The following is an 18,345-nucleotide window of genomic DNA, read 5'->3' as shown; positions in this document are numbered from 1 at the left end:
GGAAAGCCCTGTTGGAACCAGGAGGAGGGGAGAGGTGTGCACGGGCTGGGCATTACTGAAATCCAGCTGGATTTGTTATCTCAGTGAAGAAGCTTTTGAGCCTTTCTCTGTGTTTGTCTGGGAGGAGTGATGTGCACCCAAAGAACCATAGAAACAACAAATAACAACGGCGGCACTAAATGGCTTGCTCTAATCAAAAGCAGACTGTTGTGGTTATATTTGAGCACTGTCATTACAAGAAACTCTATAATGAGGGGTTTTTTTCATTTTTCATTTGCATCAGATTCCCTGTATTAGCATTAACATCCTTCTGTGGAGCCCAAGGTATTTACAAATTCGATGGTGCTGCTTCAGTCTTGTGGGAAGGTTTTCAGTTCTTATTTAAATCACCCAAGACAGTTACACTAGGCAGATTGGAAGCATGAACTATGTGGATAATAGCACACATAAGCTTTGCTGTTGATGAGTGGTCTGTAGTCCTATGCCTTTGGAGACCTAAAGTACTGATACATAACATATGTAATATATATAATATGTCTATTGACTCACTGTGTTGTGGCTGTGATGCCAAATGCCCAGAGCATCTGGGAAGGTAAAAATGGACCATCCTTCTGCTAACAGCAAGTGAATCTTTGTTTTCCTCATTTGATTAAACCCCTCTTGTAGGAAACTTTGGATTTTGATAGTTGATAATTGGGGTTATTCGTAAGAGAGTGCTCTTACTAATTGAAATGTGAGTTGCCAGAAGTACTATGCTTAATCTTCTCTTTGTAGAGGGAGAAAATATATCTCAGACTCGTGTTGATGTTCTGTAAGCAGGTTCTGCTGTGGCATTAATTTTGTTTGCAAACAAGAAGCATGTTTATGGTGAAAGGAGTCTATCCCTAATTGCTTGGCATAAAAGCGTGGCTGAGGATTCATAGTGGGTTGCACATCCTCACCTCACCACAGTGCCTCTGCTTCATGATGACTTCACCTCCATCTCTGACAGCTACTTGAAAGCAAACTGTCCATCAGCCTCAGCCTCTCACCTCACCAAGGGGTGAACAGGGTTCATATCTGCTCCTGAGTCAGTTATACCACAGATAACCCCACCTTGCTGGTGCATTGCATGGATTTGCAAGCCCTAGTACTGCAGAGGTGGTGGCTGAGGGTTTGATGTTAGGTGAGTCAGCATCTAAACTTTGCCCACATCCTCTGAAAAAAGCTGTAAAAAATAAAAAAGTGTACAAAAACCCTGGGCTGGTCAGTCTGCCAAGGGGTTTCGCAGGGGGGTTTAGTTGAGGAGAAGGTAGTGGCTTGTAGAAATCCCTCCTTATTTCTAGGGACAGGTAAAATGTGGTGATCCATATTGATTTGCTGTGGGTTAAAGCCTGGAATAGCCAGGATTACTTTCTTTGGTGGAGGTCACAGCACACAGAGGGCATGTGATATCCTCCAGTAAAGCACTACAGTGAATCTTTAAAGGAACATTACTAGTATTTTAAGGACTTCTTACAAGTGTATTTGTCCATTTCCTGAGCCTAGTTATATCTGATGGACCTTTAGAAGCAAGGAGACTCAGTGAAAACATACCTGAGCAGCATGGGGCTGCCTTACAGGAAAGGACAGAGCTGCTCTGAGGTTTCCAGAAACAAAATTTAATTTAATGGCATAATTTCTAGGGATCTGTGTTGGGACCAGTCCTGATTAATACTGGCCAGTCCTGATCATCTTCATTGATGATCTAGACAAGGGGATTCAGTCCACCATCAGTAAATGCCACCAAGCTGGGAGCCTGTGTCAATCTGTTGGAGGGTAGGAGGGCTCTGCAAAAGGACCTGGACAGGAAGGGGAAGTTTAGGTTAGATGTCAGCACTGAAAGAGTGATTGGGCAATGGAATCATCTGCCCAGGGAGGTGGTGGAGTCACCATCCCTGGATGTGTTTAAAAAAAGAATGGATAGTTTAGTTATGAGAGGGTGTTAGGTTAGGTCATAGATTGGACTTGGTGATGTCAAAGGTCTTTTCCAGCTTAGTTAATTTTGTGGTTCTGTGATTCCACTTGATCATTTCCCAGAAAACAAACATCTCTTCTTGTTTCTGCATTACTGTGTGATCACTCCATCTTGCAAGGTCATCCCTCATCAGCAGAGACACGGGGTCAACACCCTGGACCAACATGTCTGTACAATTTAGCACATGCTTAAACTGAGAATGGAAGGTCTCCTTTTCAGGTCAAGATACTTCTTTAGTTTTCAAGTATCCAGAGAGTTTGCAGAGTTTTGGAATACTTGGATTTTGTGTCAGCTTTCATTCTCTTTGGCATCCAGATGTTAATTATGGATGAACCAAGCAGCGTTGCTGATGAGCCCATTCCCACACATAAATGCATGTGAAGAATAAATGAGTATCTTGGCTGGAGCAAGCACACGTTCCTGCTCTGCTTATATGACTCCACATACCTTTGAAATAGATTCAAATCCACGTGTCACCATGTCACCATATGTTCTCAATATAGTGAGCATGTGTGTCTTGGGAGAGGGAAATAATAGAATCAAAGTGCAATTCAGAGCCAGTTGTTGTTGGTCCAACTTCATTTATCGTCATCATCATCCTTATCAGTTGTGATTCTGACTGTGGGCTGCTGTTGGGCAGATACTGGCTCTTTTGTGGTTGGTGTGTTTGGTCACAGTGCAGCTATTTTGGCACAATAACATGAACTGTGAAATTCCTTTTTCATAATATTGTTTTTCTGCTGTTCATGTGTATGGCGTCTTGGAAGTAGAATGTAATTTTGCACATGATATTTTACATTGCGGAGAAGTAGTCCAAGAGTATTTGGTATTAACAAGATGTTTTTTAATGGGAAACATCTCTGTAGACACAGACTCAAGTTTTCATAGCTGTCTTTTCAGTAACTACCAGTTGTGTGCTCATTTAAGCAGATGTGTCTCCACCCATTCCCTTCCGTTTGTGTTTATTAGGATGATTTGTTTGCTTGCGAAGCTTTGAGGATTTCAGTCAACCAATTTGCAATAGGAAATAAGCGAATAATAAACTCTGCAGAAGTTGGTGCGTGATCTGTTTCAGGTACAGGGGTTGGTTGCTAACTGTTTTTTCAGACATGAGCACAGCCGAGGCTGTTGCACACAACAATATCCTGCTGCACTTGATTTTTTCCACTGCCTCTTCCTGCGTGCACAGACGTAGCCAAGGTCCAAGACGCACACGATTACTCACACAATCAATTCCCCTACCCCTTGGGCCAGCTGGTTGGACTGAGGTACCTTGCATGAACCCTTCTTTTCTCATTATTAGTTGGTCGAAACATTGACTTTGTATCCTGTGCGCACATAGTTTTGCAGCAGGCTGCCAGTTCAATACCATTCCCTGCTCTTTGAAAGATTTGCAAGGTGTTAACCATTCATCAGACATTTACTATTGAATTCTGTGCTTGTTCAAAGTTCCCAGCAGCTGTTGGCTTTGAATCTCCCAGATACACATTGCAGAAACCACTCTTTTCCACAGTAATCGTTGTAGCAGGGAATATCTTGGCTCCAGCTGCTTTCCAATGCTGTCACTGCCTCGTTTTGTGCTTTGGCACACGTGCATTTTGCCACCTGCTGATATCTCAAATACTGTTTTGCACACAGGTGGACAAAGTCCTTTTAGAAATGACTCTAGCACTGTTGTATTCATCACAAGACATGAAAATTCAGCCTTTTCCTATATTGTCCTTATACATCATAGTCTTCTGTTGGGTTTTTGAAAACCCACTGTGCAGTGCACAGTTGGGCTATCAATAAACATGCTCGACACTTTCCTGCAGTGGCTAGAGAATTGTGTTGAATGTCTCTGTAGATTTCACGTGGCTTGATAAACATGCTTAGTCTATCATCCCTCCCTCTCTGTTTCCTGCCATGATAATTGATTGTAGAAACCTTAATAAATAAATTCAGGCCAATCCATCAAATAACCAGCTTGAAATACATCGTGCCTTTCTCTCACTTGGCAAACAGATGCCAGATATTAGGGCTGCAAGTCACAAACCTGAGTGAATTTAATGGGGAGGTTCTCATCATTCCTAGGGCCTTTGCCGAGAGTTGTAAAATAAATTATCCTCATTAATTTTAATATTTCATGAAATCTCACAAAGTGATGGCATTCTGGGCAGATTAATACAAAAGCTATAAAATTCACATGTGCCATATGTTATCTGAGCACCAAATGGGATGCCTGGGCATCAATATCCTTTTAAATTTGGCTTCAGCAGTGATTCATTACATTGTCCCTGATGAGAGCCTTGATATTGCGAGTGACATTATTTCAATGTGCATTTGCTCTGTGCAACTGGTTATTGGACTGGATCTATGAAATCCCACCACACGTGGTGTTTGCTGGCTGTTCAGCTGCCTTGGTCTGCGTGGTGGCACAGTACCACCAGTGAAGTCTCATTCACTCTGGGTTAAATAGCTGGGCTCAGTTGGCCACGTAGGTGTTTTGGTCCTGAGCTCTTTGACAGCTGCTTCCACACTAATGAGCCAGCTCGGGTTTCTGCATTAAATCCACCCTTACTGTTTTGTTTTCCTGCTTGCAGCCTCCCCAGGCTCCTCACATTTAGCCCTGGCTAAAAGCAGGTTGGTGTCCTCTCTTGGTCCTCCTCACTGTAAAGTTTATTTGGGAAGTGCTCTACCCAGTCAGCATTATCAGGTGCTGTTCGTAAAGTTGCAATATTAAACACAACTATACTTTGGATATTCCTCCAGTGTCTGTGCAAATGTCTGTAAAAGCGGTCTGCCAGCTGAGTTTAGGGGGTTTTATAATTATTACTTTTTTATTCCTTCCTTGGAAACCCTGGCAGCATTGAGGCTGGACTGTGCCAGCATAGTCACAGGCAGTGCTTGCTACCTGGCTTTGCATTTTGCCTTCCCTCTCCTCGGATGCTGCATCTGTTCATTTATCTCAGAGCTGTCCATCATTTCTGAGGTCTCAGCCTGTCTCACCCAGACTACTTTTTGGAAGGGGGATGCTGTGAGGAGCCTGGTCATTTTGGCATGCTGGGCTCCCCCACAGTGCCTGCATCCTGCAGCAGCAGATCCTGGGTCCCTGTGCCAGTGCCAGCCCCACCGAGGTGGCCAGGATAACTTACTCCAGCCACTAGCAGCAAAACAATGGTGTGGTTTGATTGTGTTCACTTGCTGAGAAGTTAAACCTGTCCCTCAACAGGGATTTGAGATCCACCCTTGACAGAGATGTTTTTGATTATAATTGTCTTAATGCACTTTTAACCTGGAGGTTATTCTGCAGCTCACAGAATGGTTTTTAAAATCCTGTCCCATGGGCTTTCCTGTGTGCTGGGGATTAGTGCCATTACAAGAAGCACAAAACCATGTGGTTTTTTCTTCCTCTGTTTGCTAATATTTAACATAATGGTCTAATGTGCTAAAAATAGCCCATGCTCTTCCTAAGGCACCAATACAATTTATTTCCTAGTCAGTTTTCAGTTTTTCAGGCTGCTGCATTTTCTCTGAAGAAACAAGTTTTCAGAGAAAGAGCTGCAAAATAAAAACCAGATATAGTTACTATGTAGGAAAGAGGTGATTAGTTGGCAACATACTTAGGTTTTTGTAGAAATGAGCCATGAGGTGTCAGTCCTTAGTGGAAGTGTAGTTGCTGCTAGACAGTATTTTATACCCTTTGCATGCTGATTTCATAGCACTGTAGATGCCCAGGGATGGTGTAAGCAGACCCAAGCCTTGGCTGCTGTGTACGTACAAGAGAAAACAGAGCCCAGCACGCTGGGTTGGGCATAAACTGTGAGTTTATGCCTGTCTCTTGGATACCTCCTGAGAGAAAAGTCAAAGGTACCCAAAAGCATCTAATCAAGGCAATCCAGGAGCAATTAAAAGCCTGCAGGTGTCTGTGCTGCAGAGTGGGTGTGGGCATTGATGAGGAAAGGATTAAGAAGCTTTCTTAAGAGAAAGGCACCAGGACTGAGGTTCAAAATAGAAAAGATGTTAATGTGGGTGAGAGCATTGCCTCCTGCTGCAAAACATGCCTGAATCCCAGTGCAGCCCCTCGCTGCCTCCTGGCTCTGGGGAGAGAGGGGAGAAGCTTGTGCTGGGAGGTGAGTGGCAGCTCTATTCCTCATTAGCCATCAGAGAGGAATTAGCCATGTCTGGGATCTCACTCATCCCCTGGGCATTCCCTGAGCATCCTGCTCCCCTGGTGTCTTTACTAGGCAGTGGCTGCCCTGCAGTGATTCTCTCCTCCCCAGGCCTTCTTTGTCCCCTTCTTGGTCCAAGATGGGCAGGCAGGAGGCAAAGACTGGCAGGACAAAGGCAGGGTTAGGCTTTGTGATAGCACTGCCGTATCATTCATTGGTGCTGGGCAGGCAGCTTGCTCACAGGCAGCTCTCTGGAGGGAATAGAGTCATCTGGAAAGCTGAGGCACACATTTTTCCTGTGCTGCATGACAGTGGGGTATCACTTTAAATAGGTTTTCTTGATGCGATTTCCACTGTTCACTATCCCCTTGGGATTGTGGCGCGTGTGAGGCAGGCGGGGCAGGTTTCCTAGGAGAGAGACAGTGCAGCACTGTGCCTGCTCACCCCCCTGTGTCCCCAGGGCCACGTCACTGCTGTCTCACTCCTGGCACAGCACTGTGACATCCCTCCCTGGCATAATCCGCCCGCGGTGCTGGAAACCTCGGGAGGCTGGGAGAGTGTGGAGAGAATAAAAAGATGCAGCTCTAAAAGGGTTTTAGGGGTGTCACTGTGCCAAACCCACCAGGGCTGAGCAGGAGTTCAGCCCAGACCCTAGCACAGATCCCTGCTGTGGGATGAAGATGTGTTGTGGGGGTGTTGAGAGGAGACTCTCCAGCAAACAATGTGGTTTCAAGAAGGAGAGGGGGAGAAGCCATCCATGGGTCAGGCAGCCCTGGCTACCCCCAGAGCTGTTGGAATTTTTCATCCTTCTCCCTGTCCAGGGATGCTTGTTTGGGTTTTCTGGTGGGTCATTCCTAGCTGTCAGGACACTCGGGGGTTAATCTCAGCATTTCTCCACTCTTTCAGCAGAAGGACAGCAAGTCCTTGCTGTGTTTTGTTTTTAATCAGTTGGCCAGTTCAAGTAAAGCAATGTCAGAAAAAGCATCTTCCAGTGACAATATGATTAATTTCTTCTTATGGAAAAATAACAAAAAGAGTTGGGTATTTCCCCCGCCCCCCCTTTTTTTTTTTGCCATTACCTGGAGATGGTCTGACAGTAAAGAACCTATGATTAATTGCACCAAATGAATTATAATAGACACCATTTTTGGCACCATCTGTATTTCATATGATTTTGTTGTTATCTCATTGGCTCCATGCAGAAAAATTATCTCCAAGACCACTGTAAGGAATGTTAACTTCCTTTCCTTATTACAGATTGATCTTTGATATCTGCTTTTCTTCAGGAGCTCTTTTATTCCCACAAGTGATACAAACCTTTTGCTGTTTTCCATATATTACACTTAAATAGTTCAATAGCTTTGGAAGCCCATATGGGAACATTTAATAAAGACTCAATGATTGCTGTATTTTGAAGGTTATATGATATGAGAAAATCATATATTGTTTAATAGTTGAATATATCTGTGCTGTTGATTTCAGATAAACCAATATTTTTAATAATACTGAGAAATGATACCTTCTTTTTGTTGTTTATATCCACTAGAGTGTGAATATTTTCCCTTTTCCCTGGTTTCCAGTTAAATGGATTTTCAGTCTCTCTGAAATTTCTGCCCAAGTCTCAGCAATATTTGCTTAAGAGTAATCAGAGTATTACCCAAATCTCTGTTCAAAGCAACAGTGACCTTACCAGTGGTAAGCAATAATTGGATTCTTTTCAGAGCTGTAGTGAAGATTCACTGTAATAACAAGAGAAGAAATACCAAATGATAACACCACTTGTCTTCAGCACTGTAAGCCACAGCACTTTCCACAGGATAGTTTTAATATCTTAGCATATTATGGGTACTGAGTGAGAAAGGCAGATCTGGGGAATAGATGCTGCCTTGCAGTTTGGGGTGATGCATGTGTTTATGGCAGGGGAGTTCTTTTATTATAAAATCCTTAAGGTTGGAAAAGACCTCTAAGATCACGAGTCAAATGGTTAACTCAGCACTAAACCTTATCCCCAACAACATCCACATGCCCTTTTGTAAATTACTATTATTATTATCAGTATTGTTATTATTGAAGTACTTTTGTCAGGGTGTGATGCTCTCTATGTGTACCCAGGGCAGTGCTCACCTGCCTGCAAGGTGAGTTTCAGCAGGTGCTGCCTCACTCACACAGTCACAGCCCAAAACACCCTCCCTTGGTGGCTGGGACACCTCCATGTCCCCAGTCCCTGCTCACACAGCCTGGCCCCGGGGTGCAGGAGCAGCATTCCCAAGCAAATGCCAGTGGGGTTTCTTAGAAGACAAATTGGAAACCATTTGGGAGAGCAAATCCATCCCCACCCGGTGTGGGGTGAGCCTGATTGCCTCCCTCTCTGCTTTTAATTGTAATGAATTATCTGGCTCAGCACAGCGGGGTGCTGAGACTCTTGGCTGAAACTTGTGTAATTCACCTAAGTGTTTACATAAAAGCCAAGTAAATGTTAAGCTTCCTACAGATTCCAATATACATGAAGCCTTGTTTGTATTCAGTTTGAGAGACGGGGGAAGCAAAGCAGCCCATATGGCTGTGCACTGGAGCAGGGAATGTGTGTGTCTGTGCATACACATGCACAGGTCTCTTGTGGCACTTCAGATCAGGGTTCAGTGGTGGATGTGGTAGTACTAGTTAGTGGGTGGACTTGATGATCTTAGAGAACTTTCCCTACCTAAATGATTCTATGAATTGCACATGTTAAAATAAAAATCTTGACCTTTAATTTTCCCCTGGAGTGGGTTTTGTAGTGACTTGTCTGCTTACTCCACCAAAAAAAAAATTCTGTATAATTTTGGTTTATTAAGAGAAGCTCAAGGATACAGGGGAGTTTTTGCCTGTTGACCACTAAAAAAGAGACCTGTGCCATCAAAGCCACCAGTGTCCTTTGATGTCCTCCCATGTGCCTATATCATTCTTGTAATTACTACAAACGAGCCTCCTGCAGCCCAGGCTGCTGTGTAATTCTAGCCGAGGCTGCTCGCCAGATGGGATCCTTTCTGGGCAGCACCTTGGCAGTGTCTGTCCCCACACTGTGACAGGAAGCATGTCACACAAGCAGGATGAGATGTTGGTCCTGACCTGTGATGGCACCTGGGTGTGGAGCAGAGCTCCCTCAGCCTGGCTGTGCCCTGGTGGGCTGAGAGGTGACCCCTGGCTCTGACACAGGCTCTGCCCTGCAGAGCTCCAGCTCTCTTGGCTTCCCCTTGACGCGAGAGGAGCCGAAATTTGTGATGCTGTGCATCAGCCAAGCCCTAGTTATTGTCCTGATGAGGTCAGGTTTGCTTTGAAATAACCAAGCCAAACCAGGCTGTTAGAGATTTTGCATTAAGATAATTCCCTGGGCACGGTGCAGCCAGGAGATCTCTGTACCTGGATGTAATTTATTTTTAGAAGGCATGTTTAGGTGCATAATGACCTCATTACTGTGCCAGTTGCAGCCCTGCGTGTTTAGGAGTAGTTAATTGTTTTCATTCCCTGTGCACAGCCCTTTGAGTGGATAGGGTAAAAAAGGGAGGTTGTGTGATGGGAAATAATAAAGAATGCTGAGGCAGAAAGCAAAGTGCTTGTCTTGAAGCATCCCTGTAAGATTCCTTCCCTAAAGCATCCCAATATTCAGGCAACTTGCAGTGTTTTGGAGCCCTTTCCTCCAAAGAGGAGAGACAGCTCCTTCCATTGCCTTCTGAGGAGCCACAATTTTTTCCTCTCAGGTTTTTCTGCTGAGAAAAAAATGTTTGAAAGGCAACCTGAGCTCCCTTTCATCAAATGTCTGGAAGCTGGGGATTGAGGAGGGAGACTGAGACAGTGTGCACACTGCCACTTCCTAGCTTCTCCCCAGGGATTTCTGTCATGTCTGCTTGCCAAAATCTCGAGGTGTCTCTGCCTTTTCCCAGAGAACCCCCCCAGCAAAGAGAGTAGCCAGCTGCACCCTTCCCTCCTTCCCCCTCCCAACCTCATCTCTTGTCTCTTAAGTTATCAGTCGTTATCATCTCTTAGGCAACAAATGGGACAAAATTCCCTGAGAGAAAGGGGGAAAAAAAAAAAGGGAAAAATCCTAACATCTCCTCACTGCTCCTTTGGAGGAAAGAATGTATAAAAGCAGGTAAAATAGAGAGGAAAGGAAGGGGAAAAATACTTATGTTTCTCTGGCAGTGGTTTTCTAAGGAGCCTTGATTATTCAGCAGCAGTGGAAAAAAAAATATAGAAGATGTAAATAATCTTCAGGATTATGCTAAAGCCAAGCTTCAGTCATTTTCCTGGGAAAAAAAATGCATGAAGTCTGTGCGTTTAATAACGATCAACCAGAATTTCTCTAGGGCTTCTTATATTTTCATTAAAAGGATCAGTTGTCTTGAAGAGAAATGGTAATTCTGGTATCTACAAATACCCTTTGGTTGGGAAGCATGTGGTTCAGGTTGGTGTGCTTCTGTGATTGGACTTCTTCTTCCCCTTTTCTTTTCGTTGTACTAATGTACATTCACATCCATGGTTACACACTGAAGTGATCAAAAGCAAAGGGTTGGTTTATCATGAAATGGCAAACCAGGGCTGTACTTTGTGGTGCAGGATGTATCAAGATAAAAACACAACATGATTTTTAGCTTTCCCTGTGTTTATGTTTGCTGCCAGAGGTACTCAAGTGATTTTTCAATGTGTATACATTACAGTCAGGTTTTCAAAAAAGAATTCTAGTATCTGTTGAAATCTATACAGGATCTTACCCTGCTGGGCTTAATTTTAGACTATTGAGTTTATCGTTCAAGTAGAAAAAAATGAGTTTGTTGTGTGTATTTAATCAAGTGCAGCAAAAAAATTTCACCGGCATCGTTCATCTTCACAAGCCAATTTTGATTTCTATTTTGTAGAAAAACCCTACCCCAGTAAAATGAACTCATTTATTGTGCAGATCTGATGGCACCAAGATTACAGCTGCTGGCAGGTATCGGCTGGTTTATGGGGACACTCCCCATATGGATTTTTGTTTTTATGGGCTTTCAATGTTGAGAACTGTGTGTTTAATCACTGCAGAAATGCCGGGAGCCAAGGATTTAGGGATGCTTGAAAAAAAGGGAAAGTGCATGGCGTTCCCATTGCAGCTTCCAAAACACGAGATGTGCTGCAGATGCCTGTGGCTGCTGGATCACCAGCAACTGGCAGGGTTTAGGATGCTTATGCATCCTTAGGCAGCTTTTATCCTTCACATCCCTTTGCCCTTCTGGGAAGCCCCATCTATGGAAGAGGCACTCATCGCTTTTGTGGTGAACCCAGGTGTGGTGAAGCAGTTGACACGGGGCATGAAGGGGTTCTGTGGTCCTTCTCTGCTCAGCTCCTCTCCATTCCTCAGGCTCTGGCTGTTCCATGGAGTGCGGTACCTGAGGTGATGAGAGGAGGGTGAAGAGGGGAATTGTCCTTCATAACTCATGGCAAGGAACCACTTGGGCCAGCAATGAGTGCATCTCTTCTGAGTGGGGCACAGCCAAGGTTACGCTTCTCAGCAGACAAGGCTGCAGCTGAAGCTTCTCTGGGGGGAACCCTATTGGCTGCACTACAGAACATTTTAGTATTTAATAAATACTTGAAGAAATGTCATGATTGCCAGTTTGGTGGCGCACGGGTAGTTGAGAAGGTACTTTGGCTGTGGTAGTGGTCACACATGCAAGCAGCCAGTGAGGTGCCTGGCTGGCATGGCCTGAGCAACAGGCATCCTCATGTGGGCAAATTTTGGGCAGGCAGGCATGAAAATCCATGTCCCAGGAGTGGGGTTAGTAAAAATACTTGGCTTTGTATCAGATAGCCCTTTGTGTGTGGGAGAGGCTCTGATTTATTAGTGCAAGGGCTTGTCAAGGTGGGGCAGTGGGGCTCACATTGCTCACAAACAAATTCCGGTCATCACTACTCAAACACCTGTCTGGGGTTTGTTTCCAGCAGCCCTTAACTCAAGAAGCAGCTTCTGTCCCTCCAGGTTAAGACATAGGTAAAGAACTGGCAGGGGGAGAAAGAAGTTATGTGTCCTAAGCTGCAGGAAGGGAGCACTGGTATTTTTCATAATTTGAAGTGCTAAATCCATAATCTTCCCTAAACACCCTGGCTGTCTCATATATCATATATCTGTGGGCTGCTACAGCAATATATTCTTCAGGTCCAGATTTGCCAGGGGTGATGGCTTGTGAGCTATTGTGGCAATACAAAAAAAACCAAAACAAACCCAAACCCAAAGCTAACAAACAAAACAAACCAAACCAAAAAAAAAAAAAAAAAAAAAAAACCTTGGAAGGGGGCAGGGAGGGTATGTGATGCCAAGTGGAACAGTTCTGTCTCACCAGTCTTGAAGAGAAATGATGGAACACTGAAGGAGACAGGCTCCATAGCACAGATTAATGTGCAGTGTTTGAAAGCAGCCAAGAACATTTTATACACACACGACGAGGCTGGAAGGAGCTGGTGGCTCATCTCTGCAGAAACCATTCCTTTCCCTAAGAAAGCATTTAAAAAAAAAAAAAAAAAGGAGAGTACAAAGGTCTCCAGGAGAACTCAGCTGCTCAGGCAGTTTAATTGGCTGGAAGTAGAGCTTTACAGTTGGGATTAATATGAATATTTCTTAATAATGTGTAGTGACACATTGTCAGGAGTTCCAGGGTCAGGACTGCAAGGCTGCACAGTGGTTGCAATGAAAATTCTTACCTTTTCCTTCTGGTTTTTATTACTACAGTAGCTCCCAATAGTGTGTATTGAAAGGAAGATGTTGTTAAGTTGGTTTCTTCATTTATTCCTGTGCAACTAGTGAAAAAAGTGGAAAGATGAGAGGAAGAAATGATGATAGTGATGCAGTGATGCCTGCATTGTGGATTGGCTGGTGGATCCACACAGGTTTTGACCTGCACATGGGGATGTGCAGTGCATCAGTGTAAACCTAAGCAAAACCCACCAGAAAGCAAGTAAAAGTGATTTAGCAGTGCTTGAGGTGGCTCAGAAGGACCTGAGACCATTCGTGTTTTTACAAGCATTTTTCAGCTGGCCTTACTGCCTTTTATCTCTGTGGGTCTCCCCTGAGTGACTACCAGCAAGGGTTGCCTGCAGGGAGGAGGTGGCTGTCCTGTCCCTGCTCCCAGGCAGCCAGGGGATGTCTGTGGGTTATTTTGCTGCTTCTGCTTTTTTTCCTTTTTTCCTTCTTTCTCTCACCTTCCCTTCCCTCCTGGTAATTTCAGAGCCCGGTAATTTCAGTTCTGGGAAGCCCGCCTCCTTGATCAGCATGTGTAATTGCCACCAGCCCTAATGGGATGCACTCAGAAGAACATTTCTGTAATTTCCCTGCACTCCCACCTGCCCTTGCCCCTCTCCAGGAGTGATTGCCTCCACAGCTTTATAATCAACATCAAAACCACAGAAGAGAGGTTCCTGTGCCTGGAGCCACTGCAGAGCAGTGAGGCTGAAGCCTTCCCTGCTCTCTCTAAAGCCTGTGCCTCTCTAAATTAGTGGCACAACAGCGAACAGCGAGCACACAGCTGATAAAAGTCTCAGCGAGGCGTTTGTTCCTGTAATGGCTGTCTTTTGTGCATAGATAATTCTGATAGAGTTAGACTTCCGAAGCCCACTGTCATCAGGGTGGAGTGAGCTGACCTGTTAATCATAAGGGGAATTAATGGGAATTACAGCTGCTGGAGCCCCCCTCTCTGCAGAGCTTGGTTCAGGGGTAGCACTGGAGGGGAATTCAGAAACGAAGCAGCGTGTGTTGTCCTTAGAGCTGCAGATAAAGTGGCAGCAAGGCCATTCCCTGGGGAGGAGGGAGGTGTGGAGGAGATAAACTCCAGGAGCACAAACACCAGATTAACAGCCTAATTCTCAGAAGCATGAGCACACATGCATTTTCATTGCATCCACTTGGTAACTAACAGAGACTTTTAATTTAGCAAAGAGAGAGACCAGAGCTGCCAGGATTTGCAGCCTTTCTGGTGTCTGTATCTGAAGGACACCCAAGTGGGATGATCCTGCATTACCTCTCTTGATGGGACTTCTGTGGTGTAAGTTGATTTAGCACCATTGATCTGAAGTGAACTGAAATTCAAAGGATTCTTGCTGGTGTTTCACCCCATCTGAGGTCCTGACTATCTGCAGATATTAGCAAACAGCTACTACATAAACTCTACCAAGCATTTCCTCCAAGTTTTCTTTTTAGGATAACCTGCTTTTAAAATGCCATATATCCATGCAGCCCGCAGAGATTAAAAATGTTTATCTTATCCATGCAGAAGACTCATAAAGTCAGTAAATGTGCTTTATATTGGTGTTTCTCAAAGGAAGGGCTGATTATCTGGTCTCAAATATCCAGAATGTGGTTGTTGTGTGCCTGAGTGTGTGTACTCAAGAGCTCTCTGATGAGTAGTCAGACAGGCTGCTCAGACAGACCACACTTAGGAATTTGTGAAGAATAACACAGCAAGTTGCATTGAAATGCTGTTGTCATTGTGCATTCCAAATGCATGTGCCAGGGCGTGGAAGAGAGGACAGCAATTAGTCAGTCCTGTTAATAATGAGTATGGTGCTGGGAAGGGAAAAATGATGATAGAATGAGTTGTTTCTTTTGTAACAGTAAAAGGAAGGTAAATGGCATTTGCCCAGTTCCATGTATGCACTTCAGGAGGTTTTAAAGTCTGCTTATCAGTTTGGGTACTAATTGATAGGGAGGAGGGGCAGGTTTGATGCAGAGCTAGCAGCAGGTTTGTACTTAGGGAAGCATGATGAAGTAGTCCTCTTCCAGGTCTGCTGAAGAGAGATGCCCTGAATGAAGGTGGTGTCCTTGCCCAGCACAGGCACTGATGGGACCATGGGCACCCCTGTGCTGTTCCAGCCAAGGAGTTTCTCTGTGTGGATACAGCCTTTACTAAAGTTTTACTGTGAGGTTGCAAATGAGGGTGTGAAAGTCCCCATGCAGAATACATGCTCAGGAAAGGGTGAGCATCTTTCCAAAATAATAAATTTTGGGATCTTCAGGATGTCATTCAAGGATTTAAGACCAGGTGAAAAATTACATTACATAATCTCTGATGGTGCTGTCTCTGGCTCAGCTGAGGCTGGCACCAGGTGGCACAAGGGTGGCTTTAACTGTGTGTTTGTTATGGACATGCTCAGAAGGTCCCTGTTTGCTGTCCCATGTCTAGTGCTGAGGTGCTACTGCTCACCTACCACACAACCCAGGTTAAATGACACAGTGGGGAAAACTCAGACTTGCAGGGGAGGGTGGGGAGAATATATTTTGGGTAGTCTGTCAGTCAGCTTGACACTAATTGGTTGCAGTAAGTAATCGTTCTCCATGTAAATTAGGCTCCAATTTCCTCTGTAGTCTGTCTGTTTGCTGTGTGGGCTTCGGTCTCTAATTAGGCTCTCACGTGGCAAACCTGGTTTGTAAGCTGCTTTTGTTCCTGGAGAGCCAGGCTCAGCCCTCCCCGAGGCTGCCAGTGCTCTTCAGACCCGCTCCCCAGTGGAATGTTTCTTAGATTAACACTGCCAAGTTCTAAGTTCTTCTTTTAACGTACATTTTGATTACTTCTATATTTAAAGCTTGCAGTGGTGGTGGGGTTAGAATGCAAAGAGGCTTATTGGGCTTGCAGTGGGAATACCCCTCCGAAATGCTTCCTCTGTGTTCCTGGAAGCCCTGCTCTCTCCTCCATGAATAGACCTCATTGAATCCCCAGCCTGTGCTAGGGCTGGGGCAGCTTGCCCACATCTGGATTCTGCTGCCTGTCTGCTGGGACACCTGGAGTGCAGACCACTGGCTCCCCCCTCGCTTGGAGGAGCTGTGTGAGCGCATTCAGAGGTCACCCAGATGCCAGCCCACGCTCTGGAGCTGCTCCAGGGTTGCACATCTGTAAGTGAGTGCAGCAATGTGCAGTTGCACGAGAGGCTTTTATCCCTGCCTGTTGGTTGTTTGCAAATGAATGCAGGTTTCCAGGTCGCTGCCTGTAGCCCTGTGCTTTCTGAGACCAGAAACACAGAACCAGTGCAGCCAGAGTGTCAATCAGGGTCAAGCATCTAGGTGTGTGTATAACAGAGAGAGATGTGTCTCTACAGTCATTGTCTGTGCCAGGCTGAAAAATAAAAGGCAAACCATATGTTTTGGCCAGACAGGCTGTTTGCCAGCAGCACTTTATGATTCAGTTACCTTTATGATTCCGTTTCTTTTGTGAAATTCAGTATAACTTCAGGACCCATGTGCTGATGGTTTCTGCAAACCTCCGTACGTGTTACAGTCCTGCCCCAGATGTGACAGGAGCACTGGTAGGCTTTCTTACAAACAGTGCTTTTATTGGCATCCTGATATTTACCATACTGATTTTTGATCTGGTGATACAGGCTGAGAGTTGCCAGCTTTCTTCAATGCTCTCACATGGCTGTTAGTAAGTAAATAAGAAACTTTTTTTGTCAGAAAGAGGTGAAATAAATTTGAGCGTGGGGGTGGTTTTTTTATTGCTTCTCTTTGTGTGATTTATACATTGGCAAGGTAACTTTGCTTTCACACTGCTAGTCAAAACTGGGAAGGATGTTGCCTCTGCAGGGAGCTACATTTGGGTGAAGGGACAGGATTGGATCGGGGTTTAGGATTTTCACCAATAAGCTAAAGCTGCGGTGGGCGTCGCTCCGGCAGCGCCAGGGCCCTGCCCTCCCCAGATGACCACAGCTGCTGGCAGGGCACAGGCAGCCCCAGCTCCAGGGATGCTCCAGGGTCTGTCCTGCCGCTCCTTGCCTCTGTCCTCACCCGTTCCATGGGGCTCTTCCAGCCTGTGAATGCCTGGTTAGCCGGGGTAAGTAATCGCGCCACGTTTACAGCCTCTGAAAGTATAAGAGGCTTTAATGCTCTACAAATGTTTGCATTAGGAGATGGTTTTCTCTTTCAGCTCTGGTTCCTGCCTGCCTTTGCGAGCATCGGTTCCCTTTGCAGGCAGAGCCCAGGGGCTGTCGGGGGCCAGGCACTGGAGCAGGGCTGTGCTCTATCCTCTGCTAATATTTGGCTGAATATCCGGACACAGTAAAACTTTTCCTTGATGCAGACATGACTTCTGTCGCCAGTCCCTGAGCTGCTCCTGCGTTTTCACTCTCTTTAAAACCCATGAAGAGTAAAACCCCGCGGGAGGCTGCAGCTTATCTTCAGCTCTGAGTTTCCAGACCTGCTGTGTGTCTTCTCAGCTGTTGCAAGGATATGTGTGGAATGACAGAATGCGGATTTTTGGGTCTTTGGCAGCTGTGTTTAATACAGGATAAAGGGGTTTTTTATCTTTGGGATGTTGGATTTCTTATGCCTTTGTTAATATGAATTCAGGAGAAAAACTCCATTTTTTTTCAGGCAAAACAAAAGCTTCTTTTGAAGGAAACTAAGTGTTCTAAGTACTTAATCGACTTGCCGAATTCAGTTGCTTTAGGATAATTTAGGAATTAAACAGAAGGAGGCTGTGTTAGTAACAAACTGCGGTTTTGGTTGGAAACAAGGATTCATTCCTGCTGGAGAAGGCAGAGGAAGCCGCAGCCTGTGGGCAGAGCTCCTGGGTCTGTTTGCTAGGCGGGGGGGTGGGGGTTTAACAGCATCCTCTATTTGCCTTTGTTTAGGCAGTGCAAATTATTTGTGTACTTTAGGATTCCTTCCCTCCTTCAGCAGATGTTTTGTCTGTGCAACTGGTGGAATAATTAGTGAGAGACGTGGCACTGGTGTGCAAACACCCCTTGGGGGTGGGTAGAGAAATCCCAGAGTCCATCCTGGGAGCAGCTGGCTGAGGAGCACGATCAGCACAAGATGCCAGAAGCAAAATTCATATGGCCCAATGTATTTGAATTTATTTCTGCAGAGGGTTTGTTCTCCCCACTGCCAAAAGCAGGCGGAGGCTGCTTCTTAGGGCAGAAGACCCTGCTGCTGCTGCTTATTGCAAATTTCTCTCAACATGTGAATCATTCACTTGGGATTTTTATGGTGGTGGCTGGGGATGATTAAATGTTCAGACTGTAGGAAATTACCAGGAGATTTGAGTGTTTTCCTTAGTGGCTTTGGCCCCCATGGAGGGGTGACATGGGAAGCTCTCCCTGTGTGGATCAGGCTGACTGTGGATTTTGAAGTCTCAGGTTGAGTGAGCATGTTTTAGCTCAGCTGCCATTTAAGTAATGGCAGCAACATGCTGCTTCCTCTAATGA

At 45.1% G+C, this 18,345-nt stretch overlaps 1 protein-coding gene across 2 annotated transcripts in view; it reads left to right on the top strand.

Annotated features, from left to right (window-relative positions):
• The window catches only part of PRICKLE2 (prickle planar cell polarity protein 2), a 103,902-nt gene that overhangs the window by 29,007 nt on the left and 56,550 nt on the right, over positions 1–18,345 (top strand). Inside the window, exon 1 of one of the 2 annotated variants that reach the window (XM_077184376.1) lies at positions 16,814–16,970. The exons of the other annotated variant lie outside the window; for it this stretch is intronic. The gene's annotated coding sequence lies outside the window, so the exon portion shown is untranslated. Of the gene's footprint in view, positions 1–16,813; positions 16,971–18,345 lie in introns of those variants that run through there. 2 annotated transcript variants of the gene reach the window in all.

Source organism: Agelaius phoeniceus, chromosome 11 (genome assembly GCF_051311805.1).
Source record: "Agelaius phoeniceus isolate bAgePho1 chromosome 11, bAgePho1.hap1, whole genome shotgun sequence".
Classification (NCBI taxonomy): Eukaryota; Metazoa; Chordata; class Aves; order Passeriformes; family Icteridae; genus Agelaius; species Agelaius phoeniceus.
The sequence above is the reverse complement of the archived record's forward strand: the minus strand, read 5'-3'. Positions and strand labels throughout refer to the sequence as shown.